This window comes from Rhinoraja longicauda, chromosome 16 (genome assembly GCF_053455715.1).
Source record: "Rhinoraja longicauda isolate Sanriku21f chromosome 16, sRhiLon1.1, whole genome shotgun sequence".
NCBI classification, from domain to species: Eukaryota; Metazoa; Chordata; class Chondrichthyes; order Rajiformes; family Arhynchobatidae; genus Rhinoraja; species Rhinoraja longicauda.
In genome coordinates, this window is record NC_135968.1 from 42,859,750 (window position 1) to 42,873,061 (window position 13,312).

Sequence of the window (13,312 nt, forward strand, 5' to 3'; positions counted from 1 at the left end):
GTCACCATTCAGGTAATACTCTGCTTTCCTGTTCTTGCCGCCAAAGTGGATAACCTCACATTTATCCACATTATATTGCATCTGCCATGCATTTGCCCACTCGCCTAATCTATCCAAGTCACTCTGCAGCCTCCTAGCATCCTCCTCGCAGCTAACACTGCCACCCAGCTTCGTGTCATCCGCAAACTTAGAGATGTTGCATTCAATTCCCTTGTCCAAATCATTAATATACACTGTAAATAACTGGGGTCCCAGCACTCAGCCTTGCGGTACCCCACTAATCACTGCCTGCCATTCTGAAAAGGACCAGTTTATTCCTACTCTTTGCTTCCTGTCCGCCAACCAATTTTCTATCCACCTCAACACTGAACCCTCAATACCGTGTGCTTTAAGTTTGTACACCAATCTCCTATGTGGGACCTTGTCGAAGGCCTTCTGAAAGTCCAGATATAACACATCGATTGGTTCTCCCTTATCCACTCTACTACAGAGAATATTTATGAGGATGTTGCCAAGACTTGAGGGAAAAGGTTAGGCTGTCGAGGAATTTATTCCTTGGAGCAGAGGAAGCTGAGGGTGATCTTATATTGTAAAAAAAACATGAAGGGATTAAGTAGGGGGAATCCACAAGGTCGTTATGCCCAGGGTAGGGGATTCATGAACCAGACGACATAGGTTTACAGTGAGAGGGGAAACATTTAATCAGAACCTGAGGGGCATCTTTTTCATTGAGTGTGGTGGGTATATGGAATGGGCTACCAGAGGATGTAGTAGAGCCAGGTAGTCATCATCATCATCGGCGGTCACTGGAAGCGAGTATGACTGTCCTCTCCATAGGGTCGGACGCCTGAGCGTGACTTTGTTTAACGTGGGGAGACTGGTGCACAGACAGCCACCACACGGTCCTTGACAGATCTGGGTCAGGATCCAGTGGCGTGGAGTCCAAAACGAACGGGGACCCTTTTCTGCTGCAGCCTTCATCCGCCTTCCCAGCCATTGTGACGCTGCACTAAAGTCAGCCATCATCCTCCGCCTGTTCCACCGTTGAGGTCTTGGTTGGATTGCTCTTTGTCAGGGACCTCCCCCTCGACCTTCCCGCCATGGGTGACCCTACCAGGAGCGTAGCTCCAGACGGCCACACAGAATCAATCGCTTTGGCCGCCAAGTCCACACCGACCAGCGATCCCCGCACACCCACACTATCCTACACACACTAGGGCCAATTTACACTTATACAAAGCCAATTAACGTACAAACCTGTACGTCTTTGGAGTGTGGGAGGAAAACAAAGATTTTGGCGAAAACCAACGCAGTTAAGTGGAGAACGTACAAACTCTGTACAGACAGCGCCCGTAGCCAGGATGGAACCCGGGTCTCCGGCGCTGCAAGTGCTGTAAGGCAGCAACACCACCACTGCACCACAGTGCCACCCCAGGGTCTTCCTTTAGATACCCTAACCACAGGAAGAAGGATTCTGGCCATCTATCGTACGTATCTATGCCTCTCATTGCATTTGCCACCGTCGTGTCAGCCTTCAGCCTCCTGTGCTCAGGAAACCCAGCCTACCCAATCTCTCCGTGTGAACAAAATCCTCAAACCAGGCAGAATGGTGGCGATTCTCAGCACTCTCACCAAAGCGACTGTATCCTTCTGATAATGTGGTGTTCCTGCCTCCACACAATACTCCAATGCAAAACATGATGTGCTGGAGGAACTCAATGGGTCAGACAGCAACCATGGAGAAAAATGGACAGTTGACATTTTGGGCTCAGACTCTTCACCTGGACTGACGGAGTAGAGGGAAGAGGGATGTTGGGGGAGTCCAGAACCAGGGGGTCACACAGTTTAAGAATAAGGGGTAGGCCATTTAGGACTGAGAAGAGGAAAAAGCTTTTCACCCAGAGAGTTGTGAATCTGTGGAATTCTCTGCCACAGAAGGCAGTGGAGGCCAATTCACTGGATATATATATATATCACAAACAACAAAGGTATCAACACTAATCCCTGAAGTACAGCACTGGGCAGGTAATTGGGAATACAAACTTGCCCAGCATCGGCATTCTACTAATCAATAAAGCATTTTATCATCACTATCTTCTGCCTCCTATCACCAAGCAAAATTTGGGATCAAATTAACCAGTTTGCTTTAGATCCCATGTGCTTTAACCTTCCAAACCAGCCTTCCATGTGAGACCTTGTCAAATAGGGTGGCACGGTGGCGCAGCGGTAGAGTTGCTGCCTTACAGCGAATGCAGCGCCGGAGACCCGGGTTCTATCCCAACTACGGGTGCTGCCTGCACGGAGTTTGTACGTTCTCCCCGTGACCTGCGTGTGTTTCCACCGAGATCTTTGGTTTCCTCCCACACTCCAAAGACGTACAGGTCTTTGTAGACCAGAAAAAGTCTGGTCTGCCCCAACAGCTGCTGACGACATTCTACCGCTGCACCATAGAGAGCATCCTAACACATGGCATCCCTGTGTGGTACCTCAGCTGCACGGAGGCAGAGAGGAGAGCTCTTCAGCGGGTAGTCCATAGAGCTCAGAAGACTATCGGAACACAGCTACCAGCCTTGGAGGGCATCTACAACACACGATGCCTCAGAAAAACCACCAGCATCCACAAAGGCTCATCACACCCCTGCAATAGTCTGTTTGAACTTCTAACATTGGGCAGACGATACAAGGCCTTCTACGTCCGCACCTCCAGACTCAGGAACAGCTTCATCCCCAGGGCCATAGCTGCTATGAACACGTCCTGCTGAGCCGGATGGTCACATCGCACAGTGAACCGGCACAGATTTACTTTATTCTGTTTTAAAACTGTTTCTAATTTGTTTCATTGGGTTGTTTAAATTAATACTGATTAGCTAATTAATTTATTGCATCGTATGGGAGGCGCGTTCCCAATCTCGTTGTACCCCTGTACAATGACAATAAAGATATATTGTATTGTATTGTTTGTAGGTTAATTGGCTTGGTAAATGTAAAAATTGTCCCTAGTGGGTGTAGGATAGTGTTAATGTGCGGGGATCGCTGGTCGGCGCGGACCCGGTGGGCCGAAAGGGCCTCTTTCTGCGCTGTATCTCTAAACTAAACTAAACTAAAACTAAATTCCTTACTATAGACCATATCAGCATCATCTAACACCATCTCTTTAATATTCTTTGTTACCAGCTCAATAAACGATCAAATTAATGAGCTGGGATAACTCCAAGACAAAGCCATGCAGACTTCTTCTAATCAGCCCTTGCCATTCCAAAGGTTATAAATCCTTAAGGTTTTTTACAGTAAGTTTTCCCTGCCTCTGACATAAAGATCACCAGCCTGTAGTTTCCTGGCTTATCGCTACTGTTCTTAAATAAATGGACGTTAGCTCTTCTCCAGTCCACTGGCAGTGGACAGAGTCAACAGCTTCAAGTTCCATATCTCTGAAAATCTGCCCTGGACCCAGTACATTGGCACAATCACAAAAACCTCATCAATGCCTCTACTTCATTGGAAGTTTGAGGAGATATGGTGTGTTTAGTTTAGTTTAGAGGTACAGCGCGGAAACAGGCCCTTTCGGCCCACCGGGTCCGCGCCGACCAGCGATCCCCGCACATTAACACTCTATCCTACACCCACTACAGACAATTTTTACATTTTACCAATCCAATTAACCTACAAACCTGCATGTCTTTGGAGTTTGGGAGGAAACCGAAGATCTCGGAGAAAACCCACGCAGGTCACGGGGAGAACGTACAAACTCCGTACAGACAGCACCCGTAGTCGGGATCGAACCCGGGTCTCTGATACAGCATTCGCTGTAAGGCAGCAACTCTACCGCTGCGCCACCGTGCCGCCCTGTTGATCAGAATCAGAATTAGAATCAGAATAACCTTTATTGTCATCCAAAAAAACAAGTCTTTGGGACGAATTTCTATTGCCCACAGTCCAACAATAAGAGCAATAAAAATAAGCAATAACACACACAATCACAAACCATCACAAAACAAAAAAAAAGAAACATCCATCACAGTGAGTCTCCTCCAGTCACCTCCTCACTGTGATGGAAGGCCCGAATGTGTTTTCTCTTCCCCTGCCGTCTTCTCCAGCGGTCAGGCTGTTGAAGTTGCCACGTTCCAGGCCGCGCCGGAGGGTGAAAGGTCGCAGCAGGCTGACCCGAGCCCCGCGATCTGGGGCGGGTGAAGAAGCTGCCACTGCCGGAGCTCCCGATGTCGGCCCCCACCCAGGGCAGGGCCTGCGATACTCTCTTGAACCTCTTCAGGTGTACGACAGAGAGCCCTGTGACTGGTTGCATTACGGCCTGGTTCAGCAACTCCAACGCCCAGAAATGGGGGAGTCTACAGAGAGTGGAAGACACTGCCTGGCCATCCCATGCACTGACATCCCCAAGTTCAACAGGACCTACAGGAGGTGCTGCCTCAAAAAGGCAGTGAAGAACATCAAAGACTCACACCATCCTTGGCATGTTATCGTTTCACTCCCACCATTGGGGAAAAAGGTACAAGTGCCTGAAGACCATGACCTCCAGGTTCAAGAGTGGTTTCTTCTCAACAACCTTCAGTTTCTCAAACCCCACCCAACACTAACCTCAACCTGAACTTCTACAGAGTGTCTTTGGATGTACTAAAGAGTTCAGCTTTGTGGGACTAACATTGTGGTTATTAACAAAATGAACAGATTACTGCCTTTGCCTGCTTGGACTCTGTTCTGGTAACTTTATCTCTTGAATTCCCATTCCCATTCCCATTCCCATTCCCATTCCCATTCCCATTCCCATTCCCAATCCCAATCCCAATTCCATTCCCAGGAAACCCTCAAATTAGAATATATTTTTGAATGCTGCATGTACTATAACATCACATGGACTTTATCACATCTCCTTGCACTGAATGGTTGAGCAATTCAATTGGATAGTAAGAGGGCTGAGTTGGGAAACATTCTGAGCAATGACCAGCACAGATTTCATGACTTCCTATTCATCTTGTCGGACGCGTGGAGCAAGGACTGGTAGGAGGGTGAGTGGTAGGATGGTGAATGGTGGGAGGGGGAGAGGAGAGGAGAGGAGAGGAGAGGAGAGGAGAGGAGAGGAGAGGAGAGGGAGAGAGGAGAGGAGAGGAGAGGAGAGGAGAGGAGAGGAGAGGAGAGGAGAGAGAGAGGAGAGGAGAGGAGAGGAGAGGAGAGGAGAGGAGAGGAGAGAGAGGAGAGGAGAGGAGAGGAGAGGAGAGGAGAGGAGAGGAGAGGAGAGGAGAGGAGAGGAGAGGAGAGGAGAGGAGAGGAGAGGAGAGGAGAGGAGAGGAGAGGAGAGGAGAGGAGAGGAGAGGAGAGGAGAGGAGAGGAGAGGAGAGGAGAGGAGAGGAGAGGAGAGGAGAGGAGAGGAGAGGAGAGAGAGGAGAGGAGAGGAGAGGAGAGGAGAGGAGAGGAGAGGAGAGGAGAGGAGAGGAGAGGAGAGGAGAGAGAGGAGAGGAGAGGAGAGGAGAGGAGAGGAGAGGAGAGGAGAGGAGAGGAGAGGAGAGGAGAGGAGAGGAGAGGAGAGGAGAGGAGAGGAGAGGAAGGAGAGGAGAGGAGAGGAGAGGAGAGGGAGAGGAGAGGAGAGGAGAGGAGAGGAGAGGAGAGGAGAGGAGAGAGGAGAGAGGAGAGGAGAGGAGAGGAGAGGAGAGGAGAGGAGAGGAGAGGAGAGGAGAGGAGAGGAGAGGAGAGGAGAGGAGAGGAGAGGAGAGGAGAGGAGAGGAGAGGAGAGGAGAGGAGAGGAGAGGAGAGGAGAGGAGAGGAGAGGAGAGGAGAGGAGAGGAGAGGAGAGGAGAGAGAGGAAGGAGAGGAGAGGAGAGGAGAGGGATGTCGGTTCGTGGGAACTGCTCCAGTCCATCGAGCCCGAGGGCCGACCGGACTTTGGACTTTGAATAATGGTGCCAAAAATGGTGGTGTCCCCTTATGTTATACATGCAGAATTAATTTCACTGTGCAGTTGCACATGTGACAAATAAAGCACGATTGAACTATTTATATTAGATGAGTTTGCTCACAGCATGTTGGAGGATTAACATACAGATTTGTAGTTTCAATTAAAAATATTTTTAAGAAACCATCAAAAATCCTGGCTGAGTTTCTGCTGTGGGCATAACCACTGATCCAAATCTACATTACTTTCAAAATTTCACTGATTTTATGATTTGAGATTTTGCTCAGGTTTCCGTTCAAACTTATTTGCATATTATTAAAGTGTAAGAAAATAACTGCAGATGCTGGTGCAAATCGAAGGTATTTATTTCACAAAATGCTGGAGTAACTCAGCAGGTCAGGCAGCATCTCAGGAGAGAAGGAATGGGTGACGTTTCGGGTCGAGACCCTTCTTCAGACTGATGTCAGGGGGCGGGACAAAGGAAGGATATAGGTGGAGACAGGAAGGCAGTGGGAGAACTGGGAAGGGGAGGGGAAGAGAGGGACAGAGGAACTATCTAAAGTTGGAGAAGTCGATGTGCAAGCTGCCCAAGCGAAATATGCATATCATTGAAAGTAAACATTGTCAATCAAGCAATGTTTCCAACTATATTGTGAATATTCTTTGAGATTGTTCAAAGTGGTAACACGTATTTTTAGGATCTAGGCAAGACCAATATTTATTGAATGTTGCTAATTGCTATTGAATTTAGTGGGTTGTTTGATCATTTCAGAGGACAATCAAGAGTCGCTGACAAGCTGCAGCAGTTGCATGAATATAGCAGAATGTACACCGGTCAGCCAAAACATTATGACCTGATGAACCAAAACATTATGCCCACCTGCCCAATATGCTGTTGGTCCTCCGTGTGCAGCCCCATACGCAGCAGGGTGCGATTCACTGTGTATTGTGACACATTCCTCCCGTGACCACCATTAAAATTTTCTGTGACTTGTGCCACAGTAGACCTTCTGTCGGTTCGGACCAGACGGGATAGCCTTCGTTGCCCTCGCGCATCGATGAGCCTTGGGCGCCCAACACCCTGTCGCCGGTTTGTGGTTTGTCCCTCCTCTCAGACCACTGTCGGTAGGTACTCACCACTGCTGACCGGGAGCACCCCATAAGCCTTGCCGTTTCAGAGATGCTCTGACCCAGTCGCCTGGCCATAACAATTTGGCCCTTGTCAAAGTCGCTCAGGTCTTTACTCCTGCCCATTTCTCCTGCATCCAACACATCAACTTCAAGAACTGACTGTTCACTTGCTGCCTAATATATCCCACTCCTTGACAGGTGCCATTGTAACAAGATAATCAATGTTATTCACTTCACCTGTCAGTGGTCACAATGTTTTGGCTGATGTTTGTCACAGATAAATATTTTGCAATGTCCAGCTAAGTATTTGTGAATAACCTGTAATTGTAAATAACCTATTAAGAAAACATTATAAAACCTTCTGTTTACCATTCTCACGATTTCTCATAGCCAGTAAATGAAATAGAGTGGATTTTGCAAAAACGCCAATGTTTCCCTTGTTGTTACCAGCTTTAGTCCCAAATTTGCTGGTAACTCTCAGCTGGTAACTGTGTAACTTTTTTAATGGCTTGTCTGATTTTAATTATTTTGGAATATGTTGCTTGTCTGATTTTAATTATTTTGGAATATGTTTCAGTGCTTCAGAAGTATTCAGTAGTAAAAGAACAATATTTCCATAGCTTTGGCACCCAGCTCAGCCATGATGCATGACTCGCAACTGAGGGTGCAGATAGTAAATCTTCCTGGTAAAATGGAGGGTTGGGAATGAATTTTCTGCAAAGAATAATTTCACCCATATCTGAGGAGGGCATCATATCTGAGGAAGGATGTGCTGGCTCTGGAGAGGATTCAAAGGAGATTCACAAGAATGATCCCAGGAATGAGTGGGTTAACATATGATGAGTGTTTGTCGGCATTGGGCCTACACTCGCTGGAGTTCAGAAGAATGAGGGGGGACCTCATTGAAATGTACAGAATAGTGAAAGGATCTTGGATAGAGTGGATGTGGAGAGGATGTTTCCACTAGTGGGAGAGTCTAGGACTAGAGGTCATAGCCTCAGAATTAAAGGACGTTCTTTTAGGAAGGAGATGAGGAGGAATTTCTTTTGTCAGAGGGTGGTGAATCTGTAGAATTCTTTGCCACAGAAGGCTGTGGGGGCCAAGTCAGTGGATATATTTGAGGCAGAGTTAGATAGATTCTTGATAGATAGATCAGCCATGATTGAATGGCGGAGTAGACATGACGGGCCGAATGGCCTAATTCCGCTCCTATCTCGTGTGATCTTACGATCTTACAATCTTAATCAAGAGTGCAGGATGCTCAATTGCATTTCATTGGCAATAGTTAATCTTTCTAAGGAAATGTCTAAGGAAATTCCCTTGAGGATTAAAATTCAGAAGGCTGAATACCTGAGGTCTGGAAGTGTACACAACTGGATTTTCGCTCCAGCCGCAAGGTATTTCACAAAATGTACCAAACAGAGTGTTACATTTTAAATGTAATTGTGCTTTTACAACAGTTGAGTACGTTGGTACATCAGTATGTCAGTTGTAGCTCGATTTATTCACAAAATGCTGGAGTACTCTTCTGAAGAAGGGTCTCGACCCGAAACGTCACCCATTCCTTCTCTCCCGAGATGCTTCCTGACCTGCTGAGTTACTCCAGCATTTTGTGAATAAATCGATTTGTACCAGCATCTGCAGTTATTTTCTTATACTATCAGTTGTAGCTCAATGGATACAATCTTGAGTCAGTCAGAAAATGCTGGAGTAACTCAGCGGGACAGGCAACATCTCTGGAGAGAAGGCATGGGTGACGTTGCAGGTTGAGACCCTTCTTCACCCATTCACCCCCAAATTCCTTCTCTCCAGAGAAGCTGCCTGCCACGCTGAGTTACTCCAGCATTTTCTGACTGACTCAAGATTGTATCCATTGAGCTACAACTGACATACTGATGTACCAACGCACTCAACTGTTGTAAAAAGCACAACTCCAGCATTTTGTGTCTATCTGCGGTGTAACCAGCATTTGCAGTTCCTTCTTGCACATGTTGAGTCGGTCGCCAGGTTGATGGTTAATGTCGTGCCTCAGACACTTGAGCTTCTCCAGTACAGCACTGAGGATCTGCTGCACAACTGGAGGTGCTGCCTACAACGTCGTCATGAGTCTACTGAAACACACCTCACCTATCTCAACGATATAATTCTTTATTTGCAAGGTAGCACACTCACTTGTCGAGATAGTCCGTGGGTCACCAAGGAGGTGGAGAGCGGTTCAGCACTGCTCTCTGGTTGTGGTAGGATGGTTCAGTTGCCTGATAACCGCTGGGAAGAACTCTCCCTGAATCGGGAGGTGTGCCTTTTCACGCTTCTTTCACTCGCCCCATAGCAGAAGCGTCCACTTCGCGGGGCTGGAAACTGGAAGTGTCCTGAGCTAATTCTGCTACCACCATCGTGTACTGTACAAGTGATGGCTCCCACTGATTGTCACCGCCCTTTTCAGGACGGACGATGACAGCGATGTAACGTTTGAAACACGGATGATGGTCACAAAAGAAGACTTCTTTCACTTTGCAACAGACTGCCGGAATCTCCTCAATTCCAAATAGTATTCCATGCCTCTTCTTTGCAATATGGACACGATCGTGCAAGGGCAAGGAATGAAAGCAACAGTTATCCCTCAGCATCATGTAGCCTATTATTGCACACAGGGCATAATTTGAAACATCACATGCCGACCTTAACTTCCGCATAATGTCACAATACATTAGGACATCTTCACATGCCTTCTTCGTGTTGCCCCTTGCTCCACATGCATTTCACATCCATTTTCAACAAGCAACACAATGGTCTGATGGCTGTGCATAGTGCTGCATCATCCATGGATTGACCCTGGCTCAGCTGGTATATCAGCCTTTGGCACTTTGGCTGAGAGATATTATTATCTTCACAAGTCAGAGGGCAACACCATCATCCTTCAAACCATGGCACACAACTTGCCTTTGCAAAAGCATGCAGAGAAACATAGAAACATAGAAACATAGAAACATAGAAACATAGAAACATAGAAACATAGAAACATAGAAAATAGGTGCAGGAGGGCATTCGGCCCTTCAAGCCTGCACCGCCATTCATTGTGATCATGGCTGATGATCCACAATCAGTAACCCGTGCCTGCCTTCTCCCCATATCCCTTGATTCCGTTAGCCCCGAGAGCCCTATGTAACTCTCTTTCAAATTCATCCAGTGAATTGGCCGCCACTGCCTTCAGTGCCAGAGAATTCCACAAATTCGCAACTCTCTGGGTGAAAAGGTTTTTTCTCACCTCAGTTTTAAATGGCCTCCCCTTTATTCTTGGACTGTGGCCCCTGGTTCTGAACTGTGGCCCCTGGTTCATTTGCTTTGTTTCAAATTCATAATATTTTCACATAATCTCCTGAAAACTTCCTCCAAAATTAGATTGTCTGTTTCCACAGCTTTCTTCCACAAGTCATCTCCAAACAGCTTCACCATTGCACATGGCAGGGCCACTATCACACTTGGTCTTACCCTCTAATGCACAGCAGTTATCAAAGCACGGCCCCAAGTTCTAGCCTGTCCAATTCCTTCCCAACTTGATGCTTTGAGGCTTGTGGTTTACAAATGGACTGGCTTTGCATTTGGTCTGATGTGAATGGGTACATTGTGCCCTATATCCCAGTGGAGCTGGTGAACGTGATTTTGAAGAGTCAACACTGAAAATATTCTTCCTAACTTGGTTTAGCCAGTCCCACCCCATTAAAGATAGACACAAAATGCCGGAGTTACTCAGTGGGATGGGCAGCATCTCTGGAGAGAAGGAATGGGCAACGCTTTGGGTCGAGACCCTTCTTCAGACCAGGCCAGTTCCTTCCTACACTTTTCGTCCACCCCATTAAAGTTGGTTAGCTTAATAGGAAGTTGTACCAGCCATCCGTTCAGAGATACAGCATGGCAACAGGCTCTTCGGCCCACCGAGTCCCATGCCAACTTGGGACCCTCACACATTAACACTACCCTACACACACCAGGGACAATTTTACATTTATACCAAGCCAAGTAACCTACAAATCTGTATGTCTTTGGAGTGTGGGAGGGCACCGAAGATCTCGGAGAAAACCCACGCAGGGGTGAACGTACAAACTCCGCACAGAGAAGCACCCATAATCAGGATCGAACCCGGGTCTCTGGCGCTGTAAAGTCCCTGTCCCACTTAGGCGATTTTTTAGGCGACTGCCGGCGACTGTCATAGTCGTAGCAGGTCACCGAAAAACCGGCGACTGGACCCTCCCCCCACGACAATGTCTATGACAAGCCACAACAACCTACCACCTAGTCGACGTCAAGCTACGGCAAGCTACTGACAACCGGCGACTCAATCGTTGCGAGTAGGACGTCCACCTACGACTGCACCTACGACGACCTACGGCCACACCGGCGAGACGACCTACGCCAACCGAAGCCAACATACGTCCACCCGCGACAAGCTACGACCCTGTCGGCGACAACTGAAGACAATTCACGTCATTTTGGCCTCCGGTTTTGACGCCGGTACCTGTCGCCGGTTGACGTACGTTGACATAGGTAGTCGCCAATGGAATTCACCGAGGTCAGCACCGGCGACAACCTACGTCACCTGGCGACAACCTACGACAGCACCTACGTCAGGAGACGTCAAGCTATGCTCATTGGCGTCAAACCTACTGTCGCCAAAAATTATCTCAAAATTCTGACAATCCAGTGGCGACCAGAAAGGCGCTACGACTCTTTGGAGACGACTCACGACCGTACAGGCGACACCCCGTCAACCGTGTGGTGACGGCCTAGTCGCCTGTAGTCGCCTAAAAAATCGCCTAAATGGGACAGGGGTTTTTAGGCAGTAGATTTAGATTTTTTTTTTTAGATTTATAGATACAGCGCGGAAACAGGCCCTTCGGCCCACCGAGTCCGTGCCGCCCAGCGATCCCCGCACATTTACACTATCCTACACACACTAGGGACAATTTTTACATTTACCCAGTCAATGAACCTACAAACCTGTACGTCTTTGGAGTGTGGGAGGAAACCGAAGATCTCGGAGAAAACCCACGCAGGTCACGGGGAGAACGTACAAACTCCGTACAGACGGCGCCCGTAGTCAGGATCGAACCTGAGTCTCCGGCGCTGCATTCGCTGTAAGGCAGCAACTCTACCGCTGCGCCACTGTGCCGCCCTGTAGCTGAACCACTACACAACCATGCTGCCTTATTTCGAACATCTTTGACCATCGTTAATCTTAATGTCTGTAAATACTCAACAGATGTGATATTCAGTTTGATGGAACTCTCCATCAACGATATCTGGCTGAACCGACCAGATTAAATGACTTGACCCATTATTGAACTGTCTACTACAGTATCAATTTGCAAGTTAATGCATTAGTCGCTACTGAACACCTTTTGCTCAAAATCAAAATAAAATAAACTGCGGATCCTGCAAACCTAAACTGAAAACATAAAATGCTGAAACCACAAGGTGAGTCAGAATGAGAAGAATAGCTAATATTTCATTCGAACAGGGAAAGAGAGGGAATAAATCGGCTGCACATTGCAAAGAGTGTCGGGGAGAGATGTGTAGGATAAAGGGAGTATTATGGAGATGGTGAAGTCAGGATTACCTGATCACCCGGTTACCAAACACTAACTCCCCTGCCATTCCCACACTGACCTTTCTGTCCTGGGCCTCCTCCATCATCATAGAGAGGCCAAACGCAAATTAAAGGAACAACATCTCATATTTCGCTCGGGCAGCTTTATAACCCAGTGGTATGAATATTGATTTCCCTAACTTCAAGAGACTCTTGCATCCCCTCTCTCTCCATCCCGCCCCCCCACCCAAGTCGTACTAGCTTCAAAGTCTTCCTGTTGAGTCTCATTGTCTGTAACTCATTTTCACCTAGTCCACAGCTAACGACGGCCTGCCTCCTTTATCACCGTTACTTTTTTGCATCTCTTTCATTCATTTGTTCTGTATCTCTCTGCATCATCGTCTATATCTCTCCTTTCCATTTCCCCTGGCTCTCAGTCTGAAGAAGGGTCTCGACCCGAAACGTCACCTATTCCTTTTCTCCAGAGAAGCTGCCTGGCCCGCTGAGTGACTCCAGCCTTTTGTGCCTATCTTTGCATTGTAATAATCTATTGATGAAGCCATGTGGTGATAGATCAATGAGGGTAGTTAGAAAGCGTAAACAAGCAAAGGGCCATGTTAAGGCTGTGGAATGCAGATGCAGGATTGGCAAGCAGATCAGGCAGTGTCAGCAGTCAAAGTAAAGTTTAATATGGA